The 12527-nt window shown below is 43.9% G+C and overlaps 1 protein-coding gene and 1 long non-coding RNA gene across 5 annotated transcripts in view; one reads left to right on the forward strand and one right to left on the reverse strand.

The window, feature by feature from the left end:
- The window catches only part of ASCC3 (activating signal cointegrator 1 complex subunit 3), a 522423-nt gene that overhangs the window by 422584 nt on the left and 87312 nt on the right, over positions 1 to 12527 (reverse strand). The gene's annotated exons all lie outside the window — the stretch shown is intronic.
- On the forward strand, positions 133 to 2145 carry LOC138794751 (uncharacterized). Its single transcript, XR_011363489.1, has 3 exons — positions 133 to 188; positions 329 to 462; positions 2087 to 2145. It is a non-coding gene; the product is annotated as an uncharacterized lncRNA (long non-coding RNA).

A 12527-nucleotide genomic window follows, 5' to 3' on the forward strand; every position in this document is an offset into this window, starting at 1 on the left:
AAACCAGATGGGATCAAAGGATAAAGCCTCGCTTATATCTCTACATGCTCACGTCACTTTCCACTATAGTGCGATAAGGTATCTCTTCAAGGTGGAAAACCTAGCAAATAACATACTTTCTGCAATGGTTACCAACAAATGGCAACATATTACTCAACCTAGAGCTACCTTCCTGTACACATCATTAGGTAGGTACCTTAAAGTTTAATGCGACTCTGTACCCACAATCTGCCCCCCGTTTGTACTATGTGATAGCTGTTTTCAATCCAAGATCTGTCCTGGGGTCCATGATGCAGTTAATGTCCTTAAACTTCTTTTACTTTTGCAGCCCTGTGTCCAACTGGCGTGGCCTAGAGTGTCTGTGCCCTAGGCTTGCACCGCCCCTCCGCCCCTCCTCTCAACCCTCTTCACCATTAGGAATGCCCCAGGCAGGATTTTGAACACTGCACATGGACCTTAAAGGTGAACTCCGGATAACAAAAACTTGTTTTCTATTAAAAGTACATTAAAAGTTCTATAGATGTGTCTATACAATGTATTACTGTATGTGTACAGTTCTGCCACACCGGTAGCTGATAGAAATCCAGTAAAAGAAAAAATAGCCCCTGTGCCAATTCACATTGTCTCCTGCTCTATTCTGCTCTCCCACCCTAGGAGACAAATATTTCATGTCACTGTCTCACATTGTGTGTGTTTACTGATGATGCAGACATTTTGTGCCAAAGCCAGAAGTGCACTCAAAGGGGATAGAAAGTATAAAGGGAAGACTTGTAATTCTTTTTCCTGTTGGATCCACTTTTGGCACAATATTACCATGCATGAAACCAGCAGATTTTCGGGTGGAGGGGTGTGTGAAGTTTTGTACGTTGTTAAACAAGAAGAAAAAAATAACACATGGTACTTATCCACACCTGTTCCTCTGTGCTCCTTCTCCATGGGCTTCCAGATCCCTGGTGCTCACTGTTTCTGCCTGCTTCAGATTTAGAAAGACTGAGCAGGACCTACTCCCTAAACCAATCACTGACTCCAACGATGTCCCATCAAATGATTTGGCTGAGCAGGCAGCCCCTTCTCTCACTCCTTGAATTGGAAGCAGGCAGAAACAGTGAGCAGCAGACCAGAAGTCGATGGAACAGGCGCTGTGGGAGAATGGAGTAGGTAAGAATTATTAGGTTATTTTTTTCTTTATTCCCAGCAACATATAATTTTATCTTTTTTAAGCACCACAGATAACTCCAGGTCCATTCTGGTATATGTTAGGACAATATGGATCTGCATAACTTTCTTAATCACTAAGTACTGTATATGCCATATCTGAATATGCATTTAAAATCAGGATCTGACAATAAAATAAACAGTACTAAAACTAGAATGGGGGGGGGGGGGGGGGGTGCTGCTGCTACTAATATGCTAAAGGAAGGGGAGCACTGTGACATACAGCAGTAGGTATACCAGCAATTACACAAAATGATGATGAACAGCCCTCTCAGCCAATCAATGACTGGAGCGGTGTCCCTCCCCAGTCATTGACTGGCTAGGCGGCCAATCCATCAGCCTACTCGCGACTTCAACTCTGGTTGGCTCCAGGAGGGGCAATCCAGTGCTGGAGAGACATGGGGAGAGGTGAGCTAGTAGAGTTGTTTATGTTCCCCCATGCCCTTGTTGTTTCTCCTGCGGCCGGACTGCTCCTTTAATCCATGTGCTAATTAGGTGTTTTGGTGCACTGGGGGCGTATTCGTGTTAGCCCCACCCCCAGTACACTAAAACACTTAATTAGCATTAAATTGCTAATAGCACGGAAACGGTGAAAAGGGTGAAGATAATAAACTTACCTTCATCCTCAGCACCCCGTGCCTAACAGGGAGATACTGTATCAGCAGGTTGGATTCTTCTAACATATCACCCATGACCAAGTTCTAACCTTTAGCCCTTATATTCTGGCTGTGGCAAACAGTTGTGCTAAGTATTACATACAATCTCGGCAACACATTAATTTGTTTACTCTCCCACAAAAGTGCAATGCAAAAATTGTTACTTTGCAGCTTTAAATGTTTTCTTCATTTTATTGTATTTTTTCTAATTTTAGAAGCAAGAAAACATTCATACCTTTCTGCAATACCTTGAAGCACTTTGGAACAACTACACCTAAGTGTTTGCCATCTTCTACTTATATAATAAAAAGGAAACTTTGCCGACCTTTTAGATTGTGCCGTGTCGTTTGCTAGAACAGAACGCCGGGAAGATTGCACTAATTAACTTTCTACATAGTCTCATATTCTTACAGAGGATTTTTCTGAAATAGCAATTCAGTGCACAAAAAAAGCATACAAAAAAAAAAAAAAAAAAAAAAAAAAAAAAGCTCTGAAAAATAAAATAGAAGCAGTGTCAATATCTGTATTCTGAAGCTGGCCTCTAAGGGATTCTGCCTGGGATTTCTTTTAAGAAAAGCTTGTATTAATAGTTTATTGAACCACCAGTCTGCACAGCAGGGCTCTGCGTTCACTGTTCATTTAAATCTTTTTTTCCCCACATTTCTCAGTGGGCTAGCTCCAGTGCGGATGGACATTGAAAGTTACAAAAACAAAAACACAATTTCTCACTTGCTTGCGCTTCATTACCGTTATAATAATATCTACGACTGACTGCAATGTCATTCTGTATATGAAAATAAGAAAGACATGAGCTACCTACAAATGGTCTCTGATTAAATGTCTGCAGACCATTGTAATGTAGAAGGAAAATTATAGAACTGTGTCTGGATTATTCTAAAGAATCACATTATAAAAAAAAAGAACTACTACAGCAACATGCAAGGTATTATATTAGCTAAGAGAGCAATGGCAACTCGACTACGAACAAAAGGACTAAAAAAAAAATCTATGAGCAGTTACATAAATGTATTAGAAGAAAATAACTTGCTACTTAACCTCTTAAGGACACAGGGATATTCTGCTGAAACATTAATTTACAGATGTTTCTGCCCATGGGGAGAATAACAATTCATTCTTGTTATTATCTATTCAGTCTCCTTCCCCAAATTATGAGCTGCTGCTTTCTGCTGAAAACACAAAAATCTGTGTGTGAGCTTTTCTCTCTGTCTCCCCTCCTCCCCCCTCCTTTCCAAGACAACTGATGTAAACAAGTCCCTGGCAGATTGTATCTGCAACATTGTAGCTTCTTTGTGATGCTGGGAGGCTTAAAGGGAACCAAGGGCTGATATGGTTCCCTGAACTGCTGTATACAGCTCCTGCAGCAGCCACAGAACGTACCGGCCGCGGCTGCAGCAGTAGCTGTATACATGAAAAAAGGACTTTAGTCCCCCAGTCGCGTGACAGGCAGTGGCAGGGAAGTAGTCATCTGGACGGCTCCCCGCCCGTATCTAGTCACCGCTCTCTGTCTGTCAACGCGCTCGGAGGGATGATTGCCAGGCAGGGGGGCCAGTAAAAGACCCCCTGCCCATCACTTATCCTCTCTGAGCGCGCTGACAGGCAGAGCATGGTGACTAGATACAAGCGGGGAGCCACCCAGATGGCTGTATACAGCAGTTCAGGGAACTGAACCGATTGGGCTGATTGGTTCCCTTTAATTTGATCAAGATGCTGAAAGCAGCAGCTCAGAGCTAGAGAAAGGAGACTGAAAACATAATAACAAGTATTAAAAGAATTGTTGGTCTCACTGCACTTCCTGACAGCAGCTCCCTGTGTACCCCATAGAACTAAAATCAGACTCCCCTCCTCTAGGTTGTTCTGTCCTTCTCTGTGGCGAGTCTGTCCATAAAATGACCAAGCACTGAGGAGCATGTAAACATGCCCTAACCCCTGTGTCCTCCATAGGCATATACAGGCTCAGTGGTGGACACTGGGAGTGGGGCATGGTTACATGCTCCTCCATGTTGGCCATCTTACGGACAGAATCATGACAGAGCAGGACAGCACTGTATCTGTGTTTGGAGGAGGACTCAGCTACGGTTTTGCCAGCCGCCATTTAAAGCGACTCCGTACCCACAATCTGACCCCCCCAAACCACTTGTACCTTCGGATAGCTGCTTTTAATCCAAGATCTGTCCTGGGGTCCGTTTGGCAGGGGATGCAGTTATTGTCATAAAAACAACTTTTAATCCTGCAGCGCTGTGTCTAACGGCCGGGGCTAACATTTGTATATGCATTAGGCTGGCACAACCTCTCTGTCCTTCCTCCCCACCCTCCTCATCATTAGGAATGATCCAGGAACATTTACTGCTGTTTGAGCTTTGCACAGGTGTATTAAGGATCCAGCCCATCTGCCTGGAGTATTCCTAATGATGAGGAGGGTGGGGAGGAGGGACAGAGAGGGTGTGCCAGCCTAATGCATATACAAATGTAAGCCCCGACCGTTAGACACAGCGCTGCAGGATTAAAAGTTGTTTTTATGACAATAACTGCATCCCCTGCCGAACGGACCCCAGGACAGATCTTGGATTAAAAGCAGCTATCCGAAGGTACAAGTGGTTTGGGGGGGGGGGCAGATTGTGGGTACAGAGTCGCTTTAAAGATTCAAGGCTGAGCGGGTGGCTGGTGGCAGTCAGTATAGTTTCCTTTCAATGGATTTCATGGCTTTGTGGCCATGCAGCCTACTGGTAACACTGGCTGTGAGTAAACTGTGATGTGTGTGCAGAAAATCTGCTGTGATACGGTATGTGTGAAGCTACCTTAAACATGTATGCATGCTTCTATATTATTGCACTGTTTCGTCTCAGTTAGTGATTGGCTAAGCGGGCTTTCACTGAAAAGACAAGTCTGTCCTGGAAATGGTGGCAGGAGTGTTCAGCGAAGGACCCTTAACTCCTCATTCCCCAGTCTGCTGCCGCTCCTGCACAAATCAACAAGCATCATATAGCTGCTGACATGATCGGCATCTTTCAACATGTTGAAAGACCATGACCAGCTGACATTGTGCATGTTGGCTGATCGATGTCTTTTAACATGCACGAATAAACAAAATGATTATCGGCCAAGTATGGCCGATAATTGTTTGGTGTAATAGTGCCTTTAAATTCCACAGGAAGAACCAGGGAAAGCATGGTGAGGTAAGAATAGCATCTTAACATCTTAATGGCCGGACTACCCCTTTAAGGGGTTAAGAACAACTGTAACATACAAGACCAGCAACTAGGTAATCAATAACTTAATAATACTTACCAAAAAGAAAGCCAACATAGAAGTATAATTATTCTCTGCAGTTTACTCTAGTAAAACACAGTGTTATCACCATAATTCTTACCACCATCGCTACAAATCCTACTGCTGTATTATTCTCATCTTAATTAAGTTTTAACAGAGGGTGGAAAAACTGCAAATCAGAATTGTATGCTAAATAAATGTACTTAAATCTTAGTATAGAACCTACTGAGAAATCTGATTATTCACAAAGCCACCCGGGAAATAGGATTATGCATCACACATGCTAAACCCACCAAATCGAAATTTAAAAACATTCTTATTCTTCTGCATTTTCAAAGGATCTGGTGAGAGTTTATTAGATTAGTTGCTTCCAACCCTTTTGTGTATTTCTTATACATTACAGGTTTTATTTTTTTCTCACATGCGCTTTATCCATCATTTAAGTAAAGTAACAAAGCTTCACTAATAACAGCATGTAGAACATTTTTTTAGACCTGAATAATAATTCATTCATGTGGTTTCCAGTATTCTGTCAGCATGGTTAGTGGAACTGTCATTTTAACAGGGTATTCCAGAGAATTTATTTATGTTTTATAGGTAATTGTGCTCAGCCTGCTGTACTTTCTTCCATACCTGTCACCAATATTATGAACGAGCCTGGTCCCACTGCACAACTATTCCAAGGTTGGGATCGGCACAGGCAATTGCCCCCTCTGGTGATACCACATTGGTGTCAGAGAGCAATAAAATCAAGTGCATGCTTATCTTTTTAACATTAGCTGGAGGAAGGGTATGTGCACACTGAGCAAATGGGGCGGAACTACGCCTGCTTCAGTATCAGACGGCATCTCTATGGGAGGGCTTGAGCACCTCCGCTCTCCGCTCAAAGAATTGACATAGAGATGCCGCCTGACACTGAAGCAAGCGGGATTTGGCTGCAGAATTCTGCCCGATTTGCTCAGTGTGAACATACCCATAACAGGGCTCCAGACTAAAAAATTTACCTAGGAGCCATTGGCTCCTAACCTGAAAAATTTAGGCGCCAAATAGAATATTTGGTCGCCAACATTTTAAAACATGTAAAATTAATGTTATGTTAAATGGGACTTACTGTGTGCAGAGGCCACGGCAGCATCCTCCTTTAGATCCTTTCTTTTCTTAGTTTGAAAACGTTCAACATGGAAACTTGCAACTTGACAACCATATACGCCCCTGCTGCCGGTGTGTTCCCTCAGCTAGCTGCCATCTTACCGGCAATGATCTACTATATATATATATATATATCCCCCGGCAGCCGATGACATATAGCCCCTGTGGCAATGTATATGGGAAGTGGTACTGTGCAGTGTATACATACACACACACTGAGGGAAGTGGTACTGTGCAGTGTATATACATACAGACACTGAGGGAAGTGGTACTGTGCAGTGTATATACATACAGACACTGAGGGAAGTGGTACTGTGCAGTCTATACATACACACTGAGGGAAGTGGTACTGTGCAGTCTATATATAGCTGGAGGGCCATAGATTTGGAAATGCCTATACAGAAGCATGCTATATTTTATGTCATTCTTAGGCTGCATCGACAAAGAACTACAAGTCCCAGCTCACCTACAAAAAGGATTTCTCCACCTGTAAAAATAAAGTTCCACCCCAGCGATGCCCACAGCCGCACTTGTATCTATAACCCCGCCAGCTCCCAGTCCCTGGCTGCAGCACAGCACCTACCAGACAAGTAGTTGGTCCATTTCAGCAGTGAACCCTCCATGTCCTGCAGCCTCATAGCCCCGCCCCCTACAAGAGGCGATCTCGTCCATGAGCGAGTAGCCTCAATCCCCCGCCCAGGCCTCGGTCCCCCCACACACATTACTGGCCGTCCGCCACCCCTGCCGTCCCTCCGGTTGTACTCACCCACTATCTAAGCTTGGTGCCGCTGGGGTGAACTTGAAGAACCGCGGCGCCGGGTGAGGAGAGGCGGGAGAGAAGCGCTGGAGGAGTGTGGCGCCTCTGCGGCCGTCCGTCCAGTGAATGACGGACGTGCTGGATGACGTCACTGGAGAAGCGTGTCCCCGCACACGTCATCCAGCACGTCCGTCATTCATTGGACGGACGGACGCAGAGGCGCCACGTGATTCGGCGCAGCGTGCGGAAGGCGGAAGTCCTTAAAGAGACAGCGCGCCGCCGGGGCCAGTCGCAAATGGCGCCCAGATTAATAAATCTGATGGTTGGGGTCGGGAGGCCATTCAGAGGGTGGGGGGTCATGGTTTAAGCATGGAACCAGGCATAAACCATGGCAGAAATCTACACCTACTCCAGAGCGTTAGGTGCTGGTCCCGGCAGATTTACTAGGAGGCGTGTGCCTCTCACTAAATTCAGTGGCTTAATTGGGGGCAGGGTCCCCCAATCTCTATACCCAGCCCAGCTCTATACCCAGCCTACCGTACTAGATTCCCAAATGTATTATTTACAACCTTCCTAAAATATCTATTTATTTTTTTAAATTACACCACTACAGAATCACGTCAATGGCATCTTATAGTTCAGGGGTCCTCAACTGGCGGACCGTGGAGGCCAGCTGTCCGGACCCCTGCTGCAGCTCAGTATACCTGTATGGTCACAAGAGGCCGCACTCTGCCTCTGGTTTTGGTGTTGAGTGACGTCACTGGAGCGCCGACGTCTGGACAAGGGGAGAGCAGCCTCTTGTGACCGCTGCAGTGTGGCCAGAAGAACGAAGAGAAGAGGAAACGCCAGACCCAGGTGACTATAAGTGTTTGGTTTTTATGTTATACTATATGGGAGGGGGAGAGCGCACAGGGGGGGGGGGGGGGCTGTATAGGAGGGGGAGAGCGCACGGAGGGGCTGTATGGGGGGAGAGCGCACGGAGGGGCTGTATGGGAGGGGGAGCTATATACTACTGGGGGAAGCGCACAGGGGGGTTATATACTACTAGGGGAGCACACAGGGGGGCTATATAATACTGAGAGCGCACAGGGGGGCTATATACTACTGGGGGGCTATATACTACTGGGGGAAGCGCACAGGGGGGTTATATACTACTGGGGGAGCACACAGGGGGGCTATATACTACTGAGAGAGCGCACAGGGGGGCTATATAATACTGGGGGAGTGCACGGGGGTGTTATATTCTACTGGGGGAGCGCACAAGGGGCTATATACTACGGGGAAGCGCACATGGGACTACATAAGCCAGTTTTCCCACTAATAAGCATCAATTCACTATAAAAATAGTTCAACAACATTTGTGAAAAGTTAACAAAACACGTTTACTACTGATGTTCAGCTCGGACCTTCACCTGACAATAGACCCCGGTAAGTGGACCTTCACTAAAAGTTGTTGAGTACCCCTGCTGTGCGATTACACAGCACAGTGCCCACAGCCTGCATGGGCCGCCCCAAACTACTGTATAATGCCCTGTGCCTGATTTTTATTTTATTTTTTTTAAAAATTTGAAAAACATTCCAAAGACAAACTGATAAGTTAAATTAGAAATTGGTTTGTGGGCTCTACCGGGGACAAGGAGCAAGATGAGTGATATCAATCACTGCACAGCCCTGTAAAATATACTGTAAATATATAATATTTTATATATTTATAAAATATAGATATATATTTATAAAAAAAAATATATATATATGGAAGCCCTGAGATAATCTACTCCAAAAGTGCTCGTAGGTTAAAACAGAGTGTGTTATGAGAACCTCTCGGGGCGGCAGATATTATAGAACTGTAGGCTTATTACAGGTCCATTCATGCAGCATCGCAGCGAGCGTGAGGTCTACCCAAGATGATGTATTCATTGAAATAAAATAATTTTTCATCGTCACAGCCATATGCGTTATTGTGCACAGGTGTAACATCACAGAAATGGAATACATGATGAAGAAGGCACTTCAAAGAAATTAAAAGAGCAACATACAGTGCTTCCGAGGCATGATCTGAAGACCTGAACAAGACTCCCCTTGGGAGGCCACATATAAGCCTTGTGATTAGTGATAGATACACGGAGAGGAAGACCGTCTTGCGGTTTTCTTTCAAATCAATTTACTTGTCTAATATGTACTGAAACAAGTTATAAGCTTCAATAATAACACTTTACCCCGCTGAAATTACAAACGTGAAATTGCTTCTCTGCAGCGATGCAATCAAAACTAGCGTATGCCCCGAGCATAGGTAACCTGTCAATTAATGTGCTCACTTGTGAAAGCAAAATGTCGAGTGAGCTTTTAAATTCTCAAGTAGCTGCTTTTAACCTTATGTACAGCCCACTGAATTAATTATAGCATCCAGAAATAAATAATCCTCCCATTACAGGCAGCTTTAATTAAGCTGGAAAGTGACCTTGGCTTTGGCATTGTTAAAGTGGTTAACAAATAAGGTGCCTCCAAATAAAAGCCATTCATTACTCCCAAAGCCATTACCTGCGAGAAACGGCACCGACCGGATTCTCTCAAGATAAAGCACTGCCATGCGCTGTATCTACATACATGGGAATTCACCTATGCGGCTTGTAATTAAAAACGTACATAAATTGGGCTCATCGGGTGCAGAAGAAATAATTCCTGTCAATGTCTTTTTCTTTGCATCGGTACAAAGGCAGCTGTCATGTAGCAAAGGAAGGAGTCGGCAATAGGTATTAGCCTATGTGATGACACAAATAGGTTCCATTACATTTATAATGAGCTCTTCATCGTGCATCTAAAGAGGGTGAAAACACATCTTGATCTGCATCTGTGTACAGAATAAGTAAGGCGCTGAGCTTGCAAGATCATTATGTGTAGTACAATGATTCTGAAGGCCAGGCCTCCACCAATCATATACCTGTATTTACAGCCTATCCTAAGATCAGGAAAAGTGGTGGTTGAGCAAAAAAAAAAAAATATATATATATATATATATATATATCTTTCAAATGAAATGGTGTCAGTAAGTGTCAGAGATTTTTAATTTACTTAAAATCTCAAGTCTTCCAGTACTTATCAGCTGCAGGAAGTGGTGTATTCTTTTCAGTCTAGAGAGAGCAGGAGAAGTTCTCAATTGGGATTTGCTATTGCTCTGGGCAGTTCGTGTCAGGAACAGAGGTGGCAGCAGAGAGCACTGTGTCAGACTGGAAAGAAAACACCACTTCCTTCAGAACATACAGTAGCTAATAAGTACTGGAAGACTTGAGATTACTTTTTTATAGAAGTAATAGAAGTTTTTAAGAATTGTTCACACATAGGAGGTTTGCTGCAGACTCATGTAATACATTTAAAGAACTGGCACCAAACCTGTACAAATTCTAATGGGGATTTCCCCCTCTGCATCAGCACCCTCAAAGGTAAAATCTATGATCAAATACACCACCTTACTACGGTAAAATATAGTATGACACATATCTCTAAATTTGCTGCATGCTCTTAAAAACCCCCTCCACTAGCATCACACTGTGAAGTGCTAGAGATTATTGTTATAGAATCAGCATGGAAAATCCACAGCAAATACTGTATGAACATGGCCTTTAGGTTAGCTGGCCGATAGAGCGTAACGAGTATGCTTGAGTCCGATCGGCATTTGAATACCGCTGGCTGATGTTGGATGTAGCCTAAGGGAGTCTGGGGAAAAAATGGATACACACTATGTATGTATGTATGGACTCCTTATGGTTGCAACCAACTTCTTTAGCCCCCAGTATATAAATACAGAACAATTGGATTCAACATGAACGACAGTATTTTGGCATTGAAAGTATTGAATGCTCATGAACAGGAAGTAGTCAAGAAAGGAAAACAGTGGAAAATGAATGACTAGACACTATATAACAGGGGTCCTGAACTGGCGGACCGCAGAGGCCAGCTGTCCGGACCCCTGTTGCAGCTCAGCCATCGCCTCCCTCCCTGTCATTCATTCTTATGGTTGCAGCGGTCACAAGAGGCTGCTCTGTCCTGTCTCTGGTTTCGGCGCTCCAGTGATGTCACTGGAGCACCAGCGCTAGGACAAGGGGGGAGCGGCCTCTTGTGACCGCTGCAGTGCGGCCCCAAGAGGGGAAGAGAAGAGGAGATGCCCGGAGTATAAGTTTTTTTAATTTTATATGCTATATAGGAGGGGGGCACAGGGGGGCTACATAACTGGGGGAGCACACAGCAGGGGTGCTATATACTACTGGGGAGCACAGGGGGTCTACATACTTCTGGGGGTGCGCACAGGGGGGGCTATATACTACTGGGGAGCACAAAGTGGGGGTCTATATACTACTGGGGGAGCGCACAGGGGAGTTATATGGGAGAGAGCACAAAGGGGGCTATATATTACTGGGGAGCACAAAGCGGAGGTCAATATACTACTGGGGGAGCACACAGGGGGGCCAAATACTACTGGGGGGGCGCACAGGGGGGCTATAAACTACTGGGGGAGCGCACAGGGGGACTATATACTACTGGGGGAGCACACAAGGGTCTATATACACGTTTACTACTGATGTTCAGCTCGGACCTTCACTAAAAGTTGTTGAGTACCCCTGCTATATAATATAAAGCATATGCTATAGTAGTAACTCTTTTACACCAAAAAAAGAAGGATCATTAGCAAAAAAAAAAAGAAAAAACAGGAAAAAGGAAGAAGAAAACCAATTTCTTTGAAGTACATTCGTTTCACTTCTTACAATGTATGTTTTTCACTCAGTCGGATAGAGATTTTAGTGGGATAGCATTCAATGCATAGCTACATCAGCAGTGCATTTATGCCGGTATTTTCTCTTGTTCTCTTGTGTATTGTGGACTAAATTGAAATGTAAAAAGAAAAACCCTAAAATTCAATGTTTCTTGAAGAGGTTTCAAAAGCTGAATGATTTATACAGTGTCTCTGGGGATCAATGAAACAAGTGCCTAAATTAAAAAGCCTTTGTTTTCTGACACATCTGAAAGGAAAAGGAACACATAAGCAATTACATTCAATTATAAGCTACATTTCACTTACACGTTTTATAGTATTGTTTCATTACTTTCAGGGTTCTGAGCAGTCATTTGCTGCGATTCCATCTTTTCTTAATACTTCTTAATTAGATATAGTTTATATGGTTCCATTTAATGCCCTTTTGATTTAATTTGTACTCTGTCCGGCAGACGTATTCTAAATAGGAGAACTTTTCTATTTCTTTATACTGAAAATCAACAGGACACCGAGACACAATTCCCTGGGGGGAAAAAATAATGATCCAAATTGAAGATTTCACAGCATGCAAGATGGTGACTTGGAAGGTGATTTTTTTTCTCTTCCCCAGAACATTGTCTAATGCGTCAAGGCTTCAGGAAGTTCTATGTTTAGATTTAGGAAAGCTGAACTAGAAAAGTACACTGCTTTCCTAAAA

This window comes from Dendropsophus ebraccatus, chromosome 6, assembly GCF_027789765.1.
Source record: "Dendropsophus ebraccatus isolate aDenEbr1 chromosome 6, aDenEbr1.pat, whole genome shotgun sequence".
NCBI classification, from domain to species: Eukaryota; Metazoa; Chordata; class Amphibia; order Anura; family Hylidae; genus Dendropsophus; species Dendropsophus ebraccatus.